The following is an 18,305-nucleotide window of genomic DNA, read 5'->3' on the forward strand; positions in this document are numbered from 1 at the left end:
TGGGATATCAAGCTGTTTAAGCTCAAACTTCTTGGAGTGAAGAAAAAAATGTTGCACATTTTACATTATCTCTTGCGAATATGAAAGCTTGCTGCAATCTTCAGATACAATATTTATGAATTGGTCTTTCAGCCAAATCCACTTTTGCATAAGGATACACAGCTGCTGGTACCCAAAAGTATGAGAGTTCCCAAATATATCTTTGCCATTTTTAAAATCATTCTAAAGGCTTGAAAATAATACTTCTTTCATTGTAAGTGAAATCTCTAGTTCTGATGTTTCAAAGACAGTCTGAAATTAGCTGGGTTTTGTTTGTGTTTGTTTGTTTGTGCACAAGTATAATTGATTAAATCAGCACAAGCGTAACTGATTATACACTCTAAGAAAACTACTGAAGAATTCAGTGGCAAAACCAGCAGCATTGTAAGGAGACATACCCAATTTTTATGCTTACACGTCCTACATAGAATCCCCTCTCAATTATACAGTAGCAAATTTGAAATGTGTCATCACCTCCCACCACTGGATATCAAGGATTTTGAATGAATGTAACCTGCATGTTTCAGCACCTCTAAAGAAATTTTTTAAGATGTTTCTTTAAGCTTTTTTCCTCAAAAAGGGAAAATTTGCATAGAAGAATATTTAAATACAACTTAAAAAAAAAAGTCAGCCCTCTTTCATTAACCAGTGCAATGACCCTCTAATAGTTTCACACTGTGAAAAAATATGCAGAGAGAAAATATGTAGAGAAATATGACAAGTCTAATGCCAATTAGGACTTTGAAAATATATATATTATAGACTGGTCAAATGAAATGTGAAATTCAAAGTTAAAAACTGAACTTATATCCTTCAGTCTTCAAAAAAATAATCTATTTTTAATGGAAATAGAAAAGCTATCTTTATCAAATTTCTCATTCAGTCAACAACAATAAATCTATTGTTCAGATGTGGTTTAAATGGGTCTTTGGAAGAGGAGAGCTTTGAGAAAATCAAATAGAAATTGCATTAAAGAAGAAATGCTTCTTTAACTGTCATTACTCTGTATATATAGCCTGCAGTTTCTGATTCATTTTAGGTTTGTCAGAGTAACATGCAATTGGACGCTGTAAAAAATTACTTGTAACCATTACAAGGAGAGAAAATGTGTTTTCTTGTTTAAGGGAGAAAAAGCAAGTTTAGTGTTATGTCTTTTACTTTAAGAAGTATGTCTGCAGGGATCCAGATGCTGAGAAACAGTAAGCTGATGGCTCTAGTTTGAAATGCTACACTATACATTAAGAAGCCATACACCTACTATTTATTTAACAAGCATGAACTAGGTCTTCTGAAAAAGACCGCAAATTTCAGTCAGACTTGCACAAAAATAACAATACTTGGCACGCTCAGAATGCTTTCCATTTGAAAAATGCAAACAATTAAGAGGTAGCAGGGGTGAACTGAGCCATTGTGCAGGACACCAACGGAGCCAGGACACCCAGGGAAAGCTCCAACGCCATCAGGTGTTGCACAGCTGGAAGCAAAGTGCCTGCAGCGACAAGGTACTGCCTGATGTAATCTAACCACAGAGGTGGATCAACGCCCAAAAAAGCCATCACTCTAACTCCTCTTTCTGTTAATGGCATATTTAGCAGCCCAGAGCACCCTGCTTTGTGCCCTCCTCTAATACCTAGTTATGAATGGCACCCAAAATTGATCATATGCTACAACACTCTGCAAAACTGCCCTACTTTACGGATCAGAGGAGTGATGCACAAAAAAGCATTATGTATGTGGTCTAAGCTCATAACACTGCACAGTAGAAGAATTACAAATAAAACCCATTTCTCTGGAGATTTTCAGTTTTGTCACCCTCAAAACCCATTTTACACAGACTTCAAAATCCGTATTTTTTTCTGACTGCAATACTATGCAAAATATTTATTTTATCAGTTCAAAACTTAATTTACTGCTGAAACCCTGCATCAGTACTTCAGAGGAAATTCTAAGATTCTACCAAGAAGAGGAGGAATATTGAGCAAATAAATCTCTGCCTGTATCACCAATCTTACAAACTGCTGCTTCGCCCTAAGGCATGTACCTTTAAATTAGCACCTGTACATATAAAGGGTCTAAATAAGATAAATTAAATTCCTGGAAACATCATGATGTATATCAACTTTTTACAGTTTTGTAGTCAGTGAAGGTGAAGATAACAGAAGGATAACTGAAAGACAGTATGAGACAGTAAGAGGAGAGAAGAAAGGAAGAGAGGGCAAGGCAGAAAGCAGAAAGTCCTAAGACCTGGCTGAAGTAAAAAGAAAAAAGATTCTACTGAAGGAAGCTAAAGAATTAAACCCAGAAATATAAAAGGTGAGAAAACAAGGTGAGGTTAAAAAAAAGTAAATTAAAACAAAACAAAAAACCAACCCAAAAGTGACAGAAAACATTCAGACCTCTCAGAAAATCATGTCAGTAACTCTTTGTCACGCAAACTCTCCTTGATTTCAGTGGGAGTTTCGCCTTAATGAGGACAGCAGGATAGGCACCAAATGCAGCTTTATTTCTTATACTTGAATAACAGCAAGATCTAGCAAGATATTCTGTTGTTGAAAAAGACAACGAACTTTTGAAGAAACGTGAATATTAGAGGCCAGGCAGTATAAATGTAATTGCTACAACGAGCTGAGTTACTTCAGTGTGCATCAGCTGACAATAAGGTCTTTTGTGCTGGAAAGAAAGAAAAAAGATGAAAAAACTGACTTGTGTCACCCTACAAACAATCAAACTAAAGGTCCAGAATTATTCCAGAAAAGTTTTCATTGATTTCAATGACAGCCCATAAACAAGCAAGATTCCTCAGTCCTCATAAAAAAAATATAAATACAAGAGTGACCATGAATGACCTACTTATTTTTCATCAGTTTTGCTCTTGCTGAAATTGTTGGAAATGCACCCAGCTGGTTAACAAAACTATTGTTTGATTAGGCTGTTTATGTGAAACTATCCTTAATATACCAAAAATAAAGTATAAAATAAATAGAGTGGAGAATAAAATATTCTTCTTATCTTGGTAGCCCAAGATAAAACAGATCAAAACAACTCCATGTTTATCTGATGAACGGGATGAAGATTCTGCCTAACCAAGGAGTGGTCTTAATGGACCACTTTTTTGTTTTGGTTTTTGTTTGTTGGTTGGTTGGTTGGTTTTGGGTTTTAGTGTTTTTTTTTCTTTGTTTTTGTTTTGTTTTGTTTTGCCCTTTAAAAATCATAAATTAAAGGAACCCTTGCTGGATATGTCTAAGGCAAAGTCTCGAATTTAAAACCTTTTACTCTTTTAGATGTCAAAATCAGGAACAGACAAAACATCACAAGTAAAATTCAGAAAATTACCAATAAAAACACTAGGGTAGATATTTTGGGTGAAACACAGGAATAATTGAAAAATATACCATCTTCAGCTGATGACACTACACACAGTATTTATTATTGACTAAATTTTGCAAACATACCATTCTAACCCATGATAAGGCAAATATGTCAATTCTCCATGAAGTATTAATGAGAGGTGTCGCACCCAAACCAATAAGTCTAGGACATGCTCAAAGTCAGATTTATACAGCTGCTGACTCAATCAGATAATGGTTAATTCTCAGGTTTTGCACGGTTACATCCACCTGTTGATTCAGAGATTACAGGTGGGAGCTGCCTTATTAAAATTGTTCTGCAGTTTAAAAATTTGACACACCTAACAGAGGAATTAACAGAAAAAGTCTGGTCTGCACATCAATGATAAAAGGATAATAAATAATCAAATTTAATTATTATTGTTCGCAGAGCTAAAATTATGCTTAAAGATATTCATTGCCATCTGTAAGCCTGTTAAAGTTGATTACAATCTTCTTGTGCTGGTTTTCTTCCCAATCGTTGAACAGTATTGTCTATATTTAAAGGAAAAAAACCCAAAGCTGCTTGAATAATAAATTGTTTATCCCATGTAAGAACAAACCATAGTGATGAACTTTAAGAATGGTTACCAAATTAGAACTGAGAGTGAAAAACAAGTACTTTCCTCTTCAAGGTTTTGTTTCTAATGCGTTTTTATTTTTACCTAGATTGAATGCTGATTACAGAAAATTCAAGGCTACCCGGAAATCAGGCTGCTCAATTGACTGAAAAGTTTGATGACTTCTCTAAAAAGGGAGGTCTGTGCATGAAATTAAATCAGTATAACTGGTCCTAGATAACTCAAAGGGAAGGAGGAGAAAAGGTTAATATTGCTTATTAAATAATGTTAAATGAGATCAAACAAGACGTGCAGGATTCAGGAGGGCTCTTGGAGCTCCAGTTGTTTCCCCAGGCTGCTTATGCAACCTTGTTTGCGCAGACAGTACAAGGGCCTGCCATTTTATTACATAAGGTAGCCCAAAAATATACAGCTAGGCAGTTGTGAGCTCCATTAACTGCTGCACTGGAGTTTCTGTATCAGTTCGCATCTGGAAATTTGAAGAAATGATCAGAATGACTTAGGACATTGCTGAGTTTGAGATTGCTGCTGCTGTTTTAATAGCAATAGATCTCATCCAAAAGCCAGCAAATACCATCGGCATGAGCTGTGTTTGAATACGCTGTGCTTTGACCATTGCTTAAGTGAACAGCAGTACACGGTCTCTGGCTTAGCACAGCCGTGGTTAAGTGCAATCCACGGCTTCAAAATCTGCCTTTCAGATGATTAAGCAAATTGTCTGGTTTAGTAAATAGCAGTCAACACAACATTATTGCTTTAACCATAGTGCTTAAATGCAGTGGATAGCTGAAGAAATTTAATTTCCAACCATCTCGTTCTCAGTTTAGAATTTCAAAGCCTGGTCTTGGACAGAGAAATAAAACTGTAGCCACAGCAACACCATGTCAAGGAAGATGACCGCCTTGGCCTAAATCCTCTCCCTGACACCGGGCAGCAGCAAAGGCTGGGGAAGCCTGCGTCAGCGGGGCAGGCGTGTAGCAATTACAGTCTCCCAGTGGAGAGTTCTTCAGCCAGGCATTGTATCTCAGTATTCAATGCCTTTTGGTGGGATTGCTTCCCTGAATGAACTGCTTTCTGAACACCCTTGAACCCAAGAAGATAAGGCTGTCTATTCTCACCATGACTGCACAGCTATGCAATAGGACACTAGGGAGTGAGCTCGAGTGGCGTACACTGCTTTTTGGGGCACATAGAATCACAGAATCATAGAATATCCCGAGTGGAAGGGACCCACAAGGATCATCAAGTCCATCTCCTAACCCGTCATGGGCAATCACCAACCATATGAAATTTAACAAGGGCAAGTGCTGGATTCTGCACCTGGGACAGGGCAACCCTGGTTGTGTGTATAGACTAGGGAATGAGAGGTTAGATAGAAGTGCTGCAGAACGGGACCTGGGGGTCCTGGTCGATGGCAAGTAGAATATGAGTTAGCAGTGCTTTGGCAGCCAGGAGGGCCAACCATATCCTGAGGGGCATCAGGCAAAGCATCACCAGCCAGTTGAGTGAGGGGGTTGTCCTACTCTGCTCTGCACTGGTGCAGCCTCACCTTGAATACTGTGTGCAGTGGGAGTCACAATATAAGAAAGACCATAATTAGTCCCAGATTATATTTAAGCTATTAGAGAGTGTCCAAAGGAGGACCATGAGCATGGTGAAGGGTCAGGAGGGGGAAGAGGAGGTTGAGAGGAGACCTCACTGCAACTTTCAACATACAGTTCTGGCTCACACCTTTGCTCTGCTTTGGAGCACTTCGCCTAGCTTCTCACACTAGCCTGTTCCATGGCTGATACGTCATAACGCAGCTAGCCCTGAACAGTGAAGGTACAAACCACCAGAAGCCTTTTGGCCTCGGGAGCCGAGGCAGGGCAGATGCTTGACCACTTCATTTTGCAGAGCAGACAGTGGAGACCAGCTGGCTTAGCACCCTCTCTCAAGCCACAGCCAGACACAAGTGCGGAGGAATGAGTTACAAGAACAGAGCAAATCAGTGGTGATATTTCTTCAGCATACTCACTCATTTTAAGGATGTAAGAATGTGCAGCTCAAAACTTCCTAAGCTAGAGGCAGTGGTTTTCAGTTTAATAGCCCTTGATGGATTTCTCTTCCATGAACTCATCCAGTCACCTCATTAGCTGATGTAACCTCTCAGCATCCACATCCTGTGGTGAGCAGTTCAGCAGTCTGACCATGCCATGTGAAGAGCCATCTCCCTCTGTTTTCATTCCTGCACCCAATGCCTTCTGCTGCTGTTGCCATGATCAGTAATTGCCAGTTTGCCTTCTCCATGCTTTGCTTAATTTTACAGATTTCTGTTGCATCACTTTATCAGCGTTGTCAGTCCTTGGAAAGGAGCCACTCTGTTCCTCTGATCACCTTTGCTACATCCCTCTCAACCTCCTCCCTCACCATTATACATCTTTGAGATGGGGGAATCGACAGCCCAAGACACTGAAGATGTGGGCACGCCATAGCTTCTACAGTGAAATAATGAGGATTCTTTTTTTACCATTTTCCATCCTTTAAAAAGAATCTTAATGTTCTATTTCCTTTTGTTTTTTAATTCACATCTGCACATTGCATTGATTTTTTTTTCTGAGTTGTCCATGGAAGACTTTATCAAAGCTTCTGCACCTATCATGACCTGTAGCAAGTAATTTCTATTATTATAGATACACTTTTTACCATTCATTTTCAACCTGACATGCATAGTACATTTATCTCATGTGAAGATATTCAAAAAGAAAGGGTGATTGAAATGTCCCAGTACATGATGCCCTGTCATGCCAGCACTTCTTGCAGGTTTTGGAATGACAGTGGCTTCATACCTGAACTTCCAAATTTCCATTCTGATCTCAAACATACATATACATCCTCTAAATTTTTTCCCACACCATTGTTTCACTTTGTTCCCTAAGAACAGTGGTAAAACAGATGAAAAACACCTTCTGTCATAATCAGGCCAGTAGCAGACTAGCTGTTCTACACGGACTTGTGCCCAGGCAGGAGTAAGTTAGATAACCACCCTGTTCCCGCCACTTAACGTGGTCAATTTTGGAGTTTCTCAGAGCTCTGGGCCTGCAACCTACCACACAGACACAGGAGAAAGAGATGGCATTGCCTCAGAAAGCTTGTAGGCAAAGGAGAGGACAAGGAAGAGCTGGCAAGCACTGACAGAATACTGGGGAAAGTGTGTGGCAATACTATTTTCTAGTGACAAAGGTCAAACCTCACCAGTGTCCTAACTTTTTGTGAGAGTTTTATTTTTCTGAAGTCACAGGTGAATTTTCAGATTAAAGCAGGATTAGAACGCTTAGCACTGTGGATGCCTAAGACTATTCCTCCCAAATCTGGCAGGCAGCATGCAAGAAATGCTGATTTCTGCCATGGCCCTTGGATAAAGGAACAGAAATGTCTTTACCAAAGTGTAATTAAAAACGTTTTGGCTTGTTTGCCTTCAGGGGGAAGAGACACAGGAAGAGAAGCATAAAAAACCTACTTAGCCCTCTATCCCCAAAACGTACATCGAATTTACATGTACAAGGCCAAGAAAGCTGTGCCCCCATATCCCTCAATCTAATCTGCCAACATCCCCGAGCCACCACAAGATAAATGCAAGGAGCGGAGAATGAACCACGTCTGCGGTTTCTCAGCTCCTTATTCAGAGCACGAGCCTACACAAACACATCCCTTCTTACCCCCTTGCCTTTTCTGCCCTGCAACTCTTGTATTTCTGAATTCAGCTGGCAATATACTGTCATATATATTGTGCGGCCCATAGCAAGTCACAATAAATAGTAATGGCATTAGTCCTTCCCAAAAAAAATGTGCAATACCAAAAGCAACACTACATAAACAGACCTACCACCCTCTATGTGTTCTGCTTAAATGCTATTACATGATGTTTCCTTTTCAAACTTCAGTAGTCAGACTCATAAAATTATTCTATCAGACGATGCTGATTTCTGACTGAATTAAACTAGCTAAAATACAAATATTTGCATGGCCTCAGTCTACTTTTTCAATAACAAGTTTGAATAAGATCAATGACCAACAGAAAGTTAAGCCAAATCTAGAAAAATTACTTTACACAGATAATGATCCCTCTACAAAATCTGCAACCCAAGTGCATCTGCCCTAAGAGCCTGAAAACAAAACTACAAACACAAATGGAAGTTCCTTAAATTCATCTAAGTCAGAAAGAAAAGCAATTAAATGCACATAAGAGGTATATTTAACTGTTTTTTCTATCAGAATGACATTTACCAATCCAGGAGAGGGGCAAAGCAGAGGCAGGGGCTGAAAAACACAGCAGGCAGTGTGGGGAGGAAGATGAGAAAGATAAAAAAATCAGTAGTACCACACCCCAATCGATGAAAGACTGGAAGCCACTGCTTTTGCTCAGATCTCCTGTCCCTGTGCACTACAAGTCTCAGCTTTTTAGTTCCCATCACTGCTTCTCTTGGTCTGGGTTTACCACCTCTATCCACAGTTCCTTGCACCTTGTTCCCAAGCTTTGTCATCTGACCCCACCAAATCCTTTGTCTTAATTCAAGTCTCTGCTCCTCAGTTTCTTCATGTCTCCATCATCAATACTTCTCAGTTCTAGTCCCACAATTTCTTGTCACTGTGTACGTGAACTAAGCAATTTCCTTGCCCACCCTGCCTTGGCATCACTGGCACACTGTCACCAAAGACACAGCCTTCAATGCTCCTTCCTTATGGTGTTCACTGTAGCAGCAACATCTGGGAAGAATAACTGTGGGGGAAGTCCACTAAACTCTTCAGACACCAACTGCAATGCTGTCATCCTTCCCAGGAAGACAAGCAGTTGATCAGCTCCTAACAACACTGGCGTGTTCAGCATGCATTATGCTGAGAGCATTTTCAGTGAGTGCAATGGTCAAGCCCTCAACAGTCCCTCTACCAGGAGCACGCAACTTGAGCATTGTGACAAAATTAAAACTAAGAAAAATTCTGGAAGCTTCTAGAGGCTCAACATAAGGCACACCCCCATCACAAGAATGATCTCAAGCCAAGTATCTTTTCCCTGCTCCAAAACACAAAGCCACAAGAATTCAACTGTCTCAATGAAAGGGTTTCTCAACATAGCCAAAAAACGCAGATTCACAGAAAAGATCAAGGTCTCCTAATGCAGGATGATGTATACCTAAACTATCTTCATCAGATATACGGCCAAGGAATACACTTCCCTCTAACCATATTCTGAGAAATAGCTGAACCATTTCATCTAAAACTTCCCAAAGACAGTCTGTCTTCAGCAGGCACTCAACCTGTCAAATGTCAGCCTAGGTTTAAGCTTAGCAAATGCATAAGCCTCTGATAGCAGAGCATTGTACTAGAAAGCACTAGGTAATTTTAACAGTAGACAACATTCCTGCCTATGATAAAATAACAACTCCTTCAAATGCTCTAGCATGCACCAGGGTAGAGATCTGGCCAAAAATCATAATTCTGCAAAGTATAGTCTGTGGATTCAACCCTGCACATATGCAAGGCAACACCTTCATTAGTGCAGGAAAAAAATTTGAGGCAAGCCTACTGTCTCCAGGCTTTGGGGCAGGGCAAGAAGTGCTTTCAGCTTGGGGAATAACCCTGCTGTCACATACCTGCTTCCATTTTCACACAGTGAGACAGTGCATAGCTCGGCAATTACCTTCTCCAAATACTCCTGCTTCCAGGCCATCTCTGCAGAGCAACTATGTGTCCATATTCAGCTACAGAAATGTATGCAGGATTGGGCCCTCAACAGCTGACAGTTCTCAGAATCAGATACATATCAGCAGATGAGCTGGCTACACCTGGACACTGTGAACACTAATTATTTAGTGCCAGGAAAAAAACTAAAATCACAGTTTGGTGGATTAACATCGCACACCAGGGTAAGAGAAAGATAATTTTCCACTTCAAGAGGCAGCCACTTGTTGAACTGAATGCTCAGGTTAGCTGTGCCCACCTGAGGGATCCCTACAGCTCTTCTGGATATTTAGCGCCACGAAAAGATCCAAGTTCCTCTGCTGGCTGTAACGCTTATAACCGCTAATTATTTCTGAGTCACTTGAGTGAAAGTAAGCTGCCATCCTGTAGACAGTTAAGGACTACGGAGCAAAGTTTCTGGATGAGCGTGCTTGTTAATTGACGAATCACGCTAGTGACCATAAAGGAAAACACCACAGCACAACTCTGTGTGACTCCACTGTTGCTGTTCAGATGTGGATTTAACGTTTACCCCGTTCCATACACGGAAGGAAACACGCGGGAGCCCAGCTCAGGGCTGCTGCAGCAGCAAGGCTCTCCCAGCACAACCTCTGCTCCCACCAGGAGCCATCGCCCATTCAAAAACCTCCCTGGTCTTACTGGAAGTTTTCTTTGACCAAACACTGCCCGATCGCATCGCAGACCCTGTTCCAGTCTAGTCTATATGAACCCTCGAAGTCAAGAAACCTCCAACATCACCAAGACGAGACGGGGAGGACAGCTGGGGGGCAGGGGGGGAGAACGGGGGGCAAGTTATTTTTCCAAAAGGAAGGGCCCAGCCGGCCGGACCCCCCAGCCCGGCTGGGACAGACACGGCGCACATACTGTGCTTCCCCACGTAAACTTTCCCGCGGCAGAGGCGATGCCACCCCGCACCACCGGGCGCGTCCGTCAGCCCCGCGGTGCGTGGAGCGGAGGGGAGCTGACCCCGGCCGCCGCCGCGGGGGGGTCACGCGTGGGCGAGCATCCCGCGTGGGTGCCCGGGGCGGGTGTCGCGGGTGGGCGCCCCGCGGGGCGGAGGGAGGGTCGGAGCCACAGGGCCGCCGTTACCTGGGGTGCCGGTGCTGCGGGAGCGCGGCGGGGAAGCCCCAGCCGACGCCGCCGCCGCCGCTGCCGCTGCTGCTGCTGTCCGCGGTGGCCACCTGGGCGCGGGAGCCGCCGCCGGTGCTGGTGCCGGTGCCGGTGCCGGTGCCGCCGAGCTGGATGCCGCCGCTTTTCCGGTGCCTGCCGGTGCCGCTGCGGCAGCGGCCGCCCCTGCTCCAGCCGCGCAGGAGGCCGGCCTCGGAAGCCGGCAAACTCTTCCTCGCCGACGAGGAACCGGGGACGCTGCCCGCCTCCTGCCTGCCGCCGGTGCCGGTGCCGTGTCTCATGGTGCGCGGGGCCGCCGCATGCCGCGCTGCCGCCGCCCCGGGCGCCGCGGGACCCACGCGCGCCGGGGCCAGGGGCTCCGCCGGCACCGGGAGGCCGCCGGGAACCCGGGCTGCTGGGGGGGGAGGCGGAGGCCGTGGGGCGGGGGGGCTGCTGGCTGGGGCTCCCGCTGGGGCATTAAGTTGGACGCGCGGCCGGGAGAGGCAGGGCAGGGGCGGGGGCTGCGGGGCCGATAGTTCTCCGCGAAGTTGGAGCCCGGGGGGCGAGGTGGGGGCATCCTCTCCGCCGGCCCTTCATCGCCTCCCGCCGCCGCCTCCCCTCGCCTGCCCCCGCCGCCGGGCCACCGCCCCGCGCCCTCAGCCGGCGGCGCTGCGGGGGCGCGCCCCGCGTCCCGCACCCATGGGCGCAGCCGCGGCCCCGGCGGCAGCGATCGCCGGCTCCCTTCGCTGCTCGCTCGCCTTCTCCGGCAAGGAGCGGGGGGGGGGGGGGGGGGGAGGGGGGGGGGGGGGAGACCAAACCCGAGGCTGGTGCTCAAAATGGGTCAGGGAGGGGGAAAGGGACCCTGTCGCCCGGCGCCCCCCTCCCCGCGGTGGGCTCCGGGAGGGTCGGGCTGTGGCGGTGGGTAGCGAGAGGGCTGCGGAGGAGCTCTCCCGCCCCGGCTCCCTGTGCACAAGTGCAGGGAATGTTCCACTGACCTACATATTTTTCCAAACATACGTGACCTTTTTTTTTCTCTCTCTCTCGTTCTGTGGGAGGAGACAGGCGAGGATCCAAGAAAAGGAGAAGCTGGGAAGAGAACGAAAGGGGAAGCAGGGAAAAAAATAAAAACCTCAACCAAAAAGGCAGCCCCGCATCAAGGATGGTTCCACACCGCCGCCGCGAGCAAACCCAGGCGTGCCCACGTTTATGTATGTCTGCAGCGACATCCCCGTACTGCACCGGCGGCCGCTCCGGTACCTGAGCCCGGGAGCCCCCGCGGTGCCGCCGGCCCCGCCGGGCAGGGCAAGCGTTCAGGTGCCTGGCCGCCGGCTCCCGGGGCGATCCGGCGGGACCCCGGCGCGGCTCCGCTCGGCGAGCTGGGCACGGTCCCCCTGCTCGGCCCCGGCCCGGGGGGTGACCCTGCGCCCTGTCCGTGCCCGCTGCCCCGGCGGCGGGAGCCGGGACGGAGCGGGGCACCGCACCGCGCTGCCCTGGGGCAGGTTCCCGGCCTCGCCGGGCACAGGCAGGAGCTCCCGATCTGGTTATGCAACGCCGCACAGGCAATTGGAGCAAAACCTTGACAGAGAGCGCTATTTTTTTTCTTGTTTCAAAGTAGGTCATTCTTTTTATTCTCTAATTTGCCTTTTTTTTTTTTTTTTTTTTTTTTTTTTTTTTTTTTTTTTTTTTTTTTTTTTTTTTTTTTTTTTTTTTTTTTTTTTTTTTTTTTTCCCTTTAATAATCCTCCTGCAAAGTGGCCAGTTAGAGAGAAGGCGGTGTGCTGGAGCCGGGGAGAAGCTGGTGATCGGAGCCTTACTCTCCCCTCGACGGGCACTCCTGCCGGCTTCTGGCGGCGGTTCCAGCGGGGTCCGGCGTTGCTCTTCCTCCCCAAGGAGGGCAGCAATGGCCGGGGAGCGGGGTCACGGTTCGGGCGCTGCCCGCTGCTCTCCCCGCGCCTCCCGCGGGCGGAAGCTCCGGACTCCTCCTCACCAGGACCCCGCCGGCTATTGCCCCCTGCCTTCTGTCGCCCTCGCACCGCCTCTGCACCCGGGGCTTGCTGGGGCTACTGGCAGGCATCTCTTCCACCTGGAGAAGGGGTCTCCCCCCGAGATACAGTATTTGTTTTCAGAACAGTTGTTGTTTTTTTTGCTCAGAGGAAGGATTTGTTGCAGTAGCTGGTGCAAGCTCTGTCCCCATCAAAAGGCCTGACTGACAGCCATATGTGTGCCAGCATAATTTGTGTGGCGGGCCAGGGGCTGTTTCCCCATCTCCCCCGGTGCATCCTCCCTCTTTTTTAAAAAGACACGCTAATCTTCGCAAAATAACCACCAGCAGAGACCTTCGCCCACACCGGGAGTCTGTATGTGGGCGCAATGTGTGGACTGATGGTTGCTCCAGCCTCCCTGGCTCCAGCGAGGAGTTGTGCTGCTTCTTCCACTACCCCCACCACCCAGCTCACCCAGTTATCCCGCTGTGATGTCCAGCGCCCCCATACACCACATCCAGACATTTTTGATCCAATTCAATCCCCAATGCAAATGTTAATAGCTACAAAGTTATGGAAAAATGTTGCGCTCCTTTGCTGAGTTCTTTTACACCGTCCTTTATACAACAGGCATGACTAATGTTGAAAGGGTAAAGTTGTTTACTTTCAACCAAGATTAAATACAAAACTTTGAAAAGCTCCTCCCTTCCTTTGGATGAAACCCAGCATTTTTTCCCATTTGGAAATTGTCAAACAGTGGTTAAACAATCCTTTGGCAAACAAGTAGTGCCTGAGGGAATAAAGCATCAGATACATGGGGAATGGAATAAAAGACATTTCTGTTCCTGAGGTACTTTTCTTGTGTTGCACAATGAAGTATAACATAAAATCTTCAAGCCTTGTAAGGTTAGAGAAAAGGAACTTCCCATGATTATATACACCACATGATTTGATATTGCAGTCCTTTTGAAAGCCTACCAAAATCCTGCCCCGAATCCAACCCTGTGCTTTCAGAAGCTGGGAAACCAAGTACCTGAAGGAAAATACCACATTGAGAAAGGCAATCAGAGAGACACAGGGGTGCATTTACAAAATTACATCTCTACCGTGTTTTAACATTTTCCCTGTGAATTTCAAAGGACTCCGTTGCACAAGTGAACAAGTGAGACTGGTTGAGGTTTGTTTCTTAATTCATTCCCTAGGTTACTGCTGTAAACTTTAATTAGGCTAACAAAGAGCAGAGCGGCTGAGGGTGAGGCAGGCTTTATCCAGCCCATACCTGAATCCCGTTGTGAAATACCAGCCATTCAAAACACACGGCCTTTCTCTCAGTCCAGTGACAGATGGAAAATTACCAAATACTGTCAATACTGAGTTTGGTTTGGAAATTAACCAAAGGGTTATGCTAGATGCTACATGTAAGAACATTAGGCAAGGAGCCCAGTGTTCAATTTTAAAGAATTAAATCTTTTTATAATAATGAAATATTAGTAAGCAACTTTTCAGACACCAAGAGCTTGTGATCCAAAGCCACAATCCCTTTTGTTTCAACTAGAATAGGCTGGCCAGCTTTCGTGGCCCAGAAATGATGCAGCAGGGTTTTCAATAGGCCATGAACCACAGGCTAGGTGTCTCCCAGGGTGGAGGACCAACAGGAAGAGTGGGAGAGGACAGTGGCTCCCCAGGGACCCTGCTGCTCTGCTGTGGCAAGACCATGGGAGGGATATGGGGTTGAGTGTGAGTTCAACCCACACATACGGCATGTAACTCTGCTGGTTTGCTCTCTTGCTTCCAGAGATTTATATTATGAGGTGCCACCACTGCCACGAGATGTAACCCTTGGCCAAGGAGCTACCTTGGATGTCCTTTAGCTCCAGAGCCAGAGCCTTGCTGCCAGAGCCTGGCCAACTACAACCTGGAAGCACAGGCCTTCCAAGTACCTAAAAAGGGCATACAACAGGAGAGCTGGAGAGGGACTTTTTACAAGAGCATGTAGTGATAGGATAAGGGGTAATGACTTTAAACTGAGAGTAGGTTTAGATTAGATAATATGTGAAATTGTTTACTGTGAGGGTGGTGAGGGACTGGAACAGGTTGCTCAGAGAAGTTGTGGATGCCCCATCCCTGGAAGTGTACAAGACAGGTTGGATTGGGCTTTGGTCAACCTGATCTAGCGGAAGGTGTCCCTGCCCATGGCCGAGGGGCTGGAGCTAGATAGTCTTTCAGGTCCTTCCCAAACCAAAACATTTTGTGATGATTTTATGATTGCCTGTATTATACAAATACTTTCAGTATTTAGCAGACACCAATACATGTTGTAGGGAAATAAGATGTCATTTGCAGCTCTTAATTTAAATGTGAACCCTACATCTGGTTTAGCATTTGTATCAAAGTAAAAAGGGTTCCCCCAAATAGTCATCCTCTAATCAACAGAAATGGCAACAGTGGCAAAAATCAGGGATGGATCTGTGGGAGAGATGAGCATGATGGAAAAAAATCAAGGACCCTCAAAGGACCTATCAAATGGTGCTGAATATGAAACTATTCTCTTTAGTTTTCAAGAAAGTAAGAAGGAGACAGGAATTACTTTGATTAATATTAATTAAGGGGCAGGACAGACCTTGCACCGCTTGTTTTCCTACCCTCCATGTTGAAAGCGAGAACAACAGAGACAAATAAATGACAAATAAATGTAGTTGCATGTTAGTTGCAGGAGTCACACCAGCTGTGTCTGCTAGCTGGGGCAGGCAGGCATGGGAGAACAAGGACAGATGTGAGGATATCCTTCTTTGGGTAACACTCTTCTGTAACCAATTTTGTCAGAAATTTCTGCAGAGAGGAGCGGACTTCTGGGGATCAGCATTATTTTTCATTCTGTGGCTTGCAGTTTCCTGAGGGAGGGAGAGGTAATGCATACTTTTCAACCAGCAGCACAGCCTCCAAATCAGGGGAAGGCAGAGAGATGCCACAATGAAAGGGGCTTCAGATGCATTCTACTGATGCTGCCCCAAGCGCTGGAGTAGGATGGCTTAGGGTCTTCAGGATCTCATCACCTAGAAAATCAAACTCCTTGTTTTTCTGCATGTTTATTACAAGAGAAGAGCCAGTTTACTGATTTGAACTTGCTTTAGTCTGATCTGGTTTGAAGAAAAAATAATTCCATTGCCAGGGTTTTCATGGAAGCACTTAGCCAGGCATACAACCTACCTAAAGGCTTGACTTTCCCAGCTTATTCAAAAAAGTGTTTGTAGGTTTCCTTTAAGTAGTTAATGCGCAGAGTGGGGAGGAAGAAGTCACAGGTTGAAAAATTAGTTTCCAAACATTGAATAGACTTAATGTCTGGAAGAGCTGAAATTGCTGCTGGGTGCCCTAAAGCTTGCTGCCTTGCAATCTTGTGGCTGAGGATTTACAACTTTTCTGGGAAGTAAAACTTCTGCAGCATGAGCTGTACGTATGCACTCAATTGCCATGGAGCGTACTGTATGTGTGTGTGTCAGTGTGGCCAGCCAAAGCTCAAGGCTGTGGAAATAATTCCTTCTCATATGGGAAAGAGATGATACACTTATCCTCTGGCTGACAGTGGTCTTTGTGCCAGTGCGCCTCTTGACTCACGCAAGACCTTTCATTCACTCACAGCAGGATGGGAATACATCTCATGGCAAAATCCAGTGGGATTGCGCTGCTTAATAGGAGTAAGGAACTATGCCGTGTCTGTACCTGGGAAAAAGGTTCTGGTCCAAAATCAGACTGATAGAGCTTGTTCAGATTTGAGAGCTGTTCAAGAAAATGAAGCTAAAACTCAAACCCAGAAGCAAGGGATCTGCTATTTTTTCTCTGGAAGTCCCAGTGAAACGGAAGATAATAAGGGGTTGTAGTGCCACAGCTGAATTAAGAACAGCTGGGAGAAGTCTGAATGCAAATGCGGCATCTTTGTCTCTACCTTTACTGAGAAAAAAGGCTACAACTAATTGTTATTACATTTTAAATTTTACGTTACTATTGCACTGTAGTAATACTTTTTCAGCATGTATCCCTATGGTGCATATCCCTATGGATCTGTACAAATATTTTAAATCCTGGCAGGTTTCACAGAGACCTTCTATGTCTTCCAGAAGCTCTTGACAAGCAGCAGGAAGGTTTTGTGAATCATTGCCTCTCTCCTTACAAGAGACAGCCTTACCCCCTCTCCACTGACTTCAGCAGGAGATGGGTTAGGCCTGGAGTTCATCATCACTGCCAGATTACAGAATTTTCCAAATCCTTTACTGGTTGCTCTCCCTTCTTGCTCACATCTTTGTAGTTACACTACTCACCACCACACACTTACTCTTTCAAATTCTTCTCATCTTGCTTTGATTCTGTGCAACATTCTACTCTTGCACCTGCCTTAAGCTCATGATGCCATTATTGCTCATAACACTTGCTAGTAGAAATATGGAGAATTTAAATGTGAAAATTAGGTAAATAACAAAAGAAATATAAAGAAAAAATCTTCAGACTCAAGGTTGTGTGGATCTGTCCACACATATTCAGCTCTGCCATGTATAATTTCCAAAGCAATAAGCAAGTATAAATATCAAGACAATGTGGAAGTCTGAATTTATCTGCTGTTATCAGATTCATCTCTTCACAGTGTCTTTCAATCTTTTTTATACTGCAGCAGTCCATAGGCACTAGATGTCAATGAGGCCCTAGGAGTGTTCTGCCATGTGCTCATCCCTGTCCAAACAGATGCTAAATTCCTGGTAACAATAAAAAACCCACTGCTAAATTAAATAATGCATTTAAAACCAATTTACCTTGCTGTTTTAAACTCTTAGTTTGGGCACAGTCATACAGTTAAAAAAAAGTTCAGAACACTTTTTTTTGCTTTGAGCTAGATTATTTTTTTGCTGTGTTGTCAATGAAAATGGGCTACTTCATGGACTGCTGTCCTATTTTGTGGCTGTCTGCTCTTTGCCCTGATATCGATGCAAACGTGATTCCGATTTCATTGTTACTGCCCTGGGAGACCATCCAATGAAAACAAAACTCTTGAAAACAATTTCACTAATGCTAAATCAGGTGAGGTGTTCTGTTGCTTTTGCAAAGTCAGAGCTTTGGCTGTAAGAACTTTGAAGGTGCATTTGGCTTCTGTCACTAGGGCAGGCTGTACACAGATGCAGCTGCTAGCAAAGGCTGTGATATTCCACTTGCACAGAGCATTGCAGGAGGGAAGAAAGCAGAGGAAGAGAAAGGGTTAAAAAGGTAAATGTTGACTCAAAGGAAGGAGAGATAAAGGAGAAAGTGGAAGAATTGTAAATGAGCCAAAGAGGATGGAGAAAAATTCTTCAGCAACTGTAATTAGGTTAGATTTCAGAAGTAATTGCAGTGTTCCGGCATCAGCAGATATTGTAGGCAATATTTGCCCTCAGCTCTGTTTGCAGAGAAGGAGAGTTGTTTCACTCTGCAGGGCCTCATCTTGACATGGGG

At 45.1% G+C, this 18,305-nt stretch overlaps 1 protein-coding gene across 3 annotated transcripts in view; it reads right to left on the reverse strand.

Moving 5' to 3' along the window:
• NPAS2 (neuronal PAS domain protein 2) overlaps positions 1–11,055 on the reverse strand; it is a 101,966-nt gene extending 90,911 nt beyond the window's left edge. Inside the window, exon 1 of one of the 3 annotated variants that reach the window (XM_027894817.1) lies at positions 10,835–11,055. The gene's annotated coding sequence lies outside the window, so the exon portion shown is untranslated. Of the gene's footprint in view, positions 1–5,722; positions 5,791–10,834 lie in introns of those variants that run through there. The other 2 variants (XM_027894818.1, XM_027894819.1) reach the window with 2 other exon arrangements.
• Positions 11,056–18,305: the final 7,250 nt, after the last annotated feature.

Source organism: Empidonax traillii, unplaced genomic scaffold (genome assembly GCF_003031625.1).
Source record: "Empidonax traillii isolate 1590-97213 ecotype Southwest subspecies unplaced genomic scaffold, ASM303162v1 scaffold443:size705114, whole genome shotgun sequence".
In the NCBI taxonomy this organism is placed as follows: domain Eukaryota; kingdom Metazoa; phylum Chordata; class Aves; order Passeriformes; family Tyrannidae; genus Empidonax; species Empidonax traillii.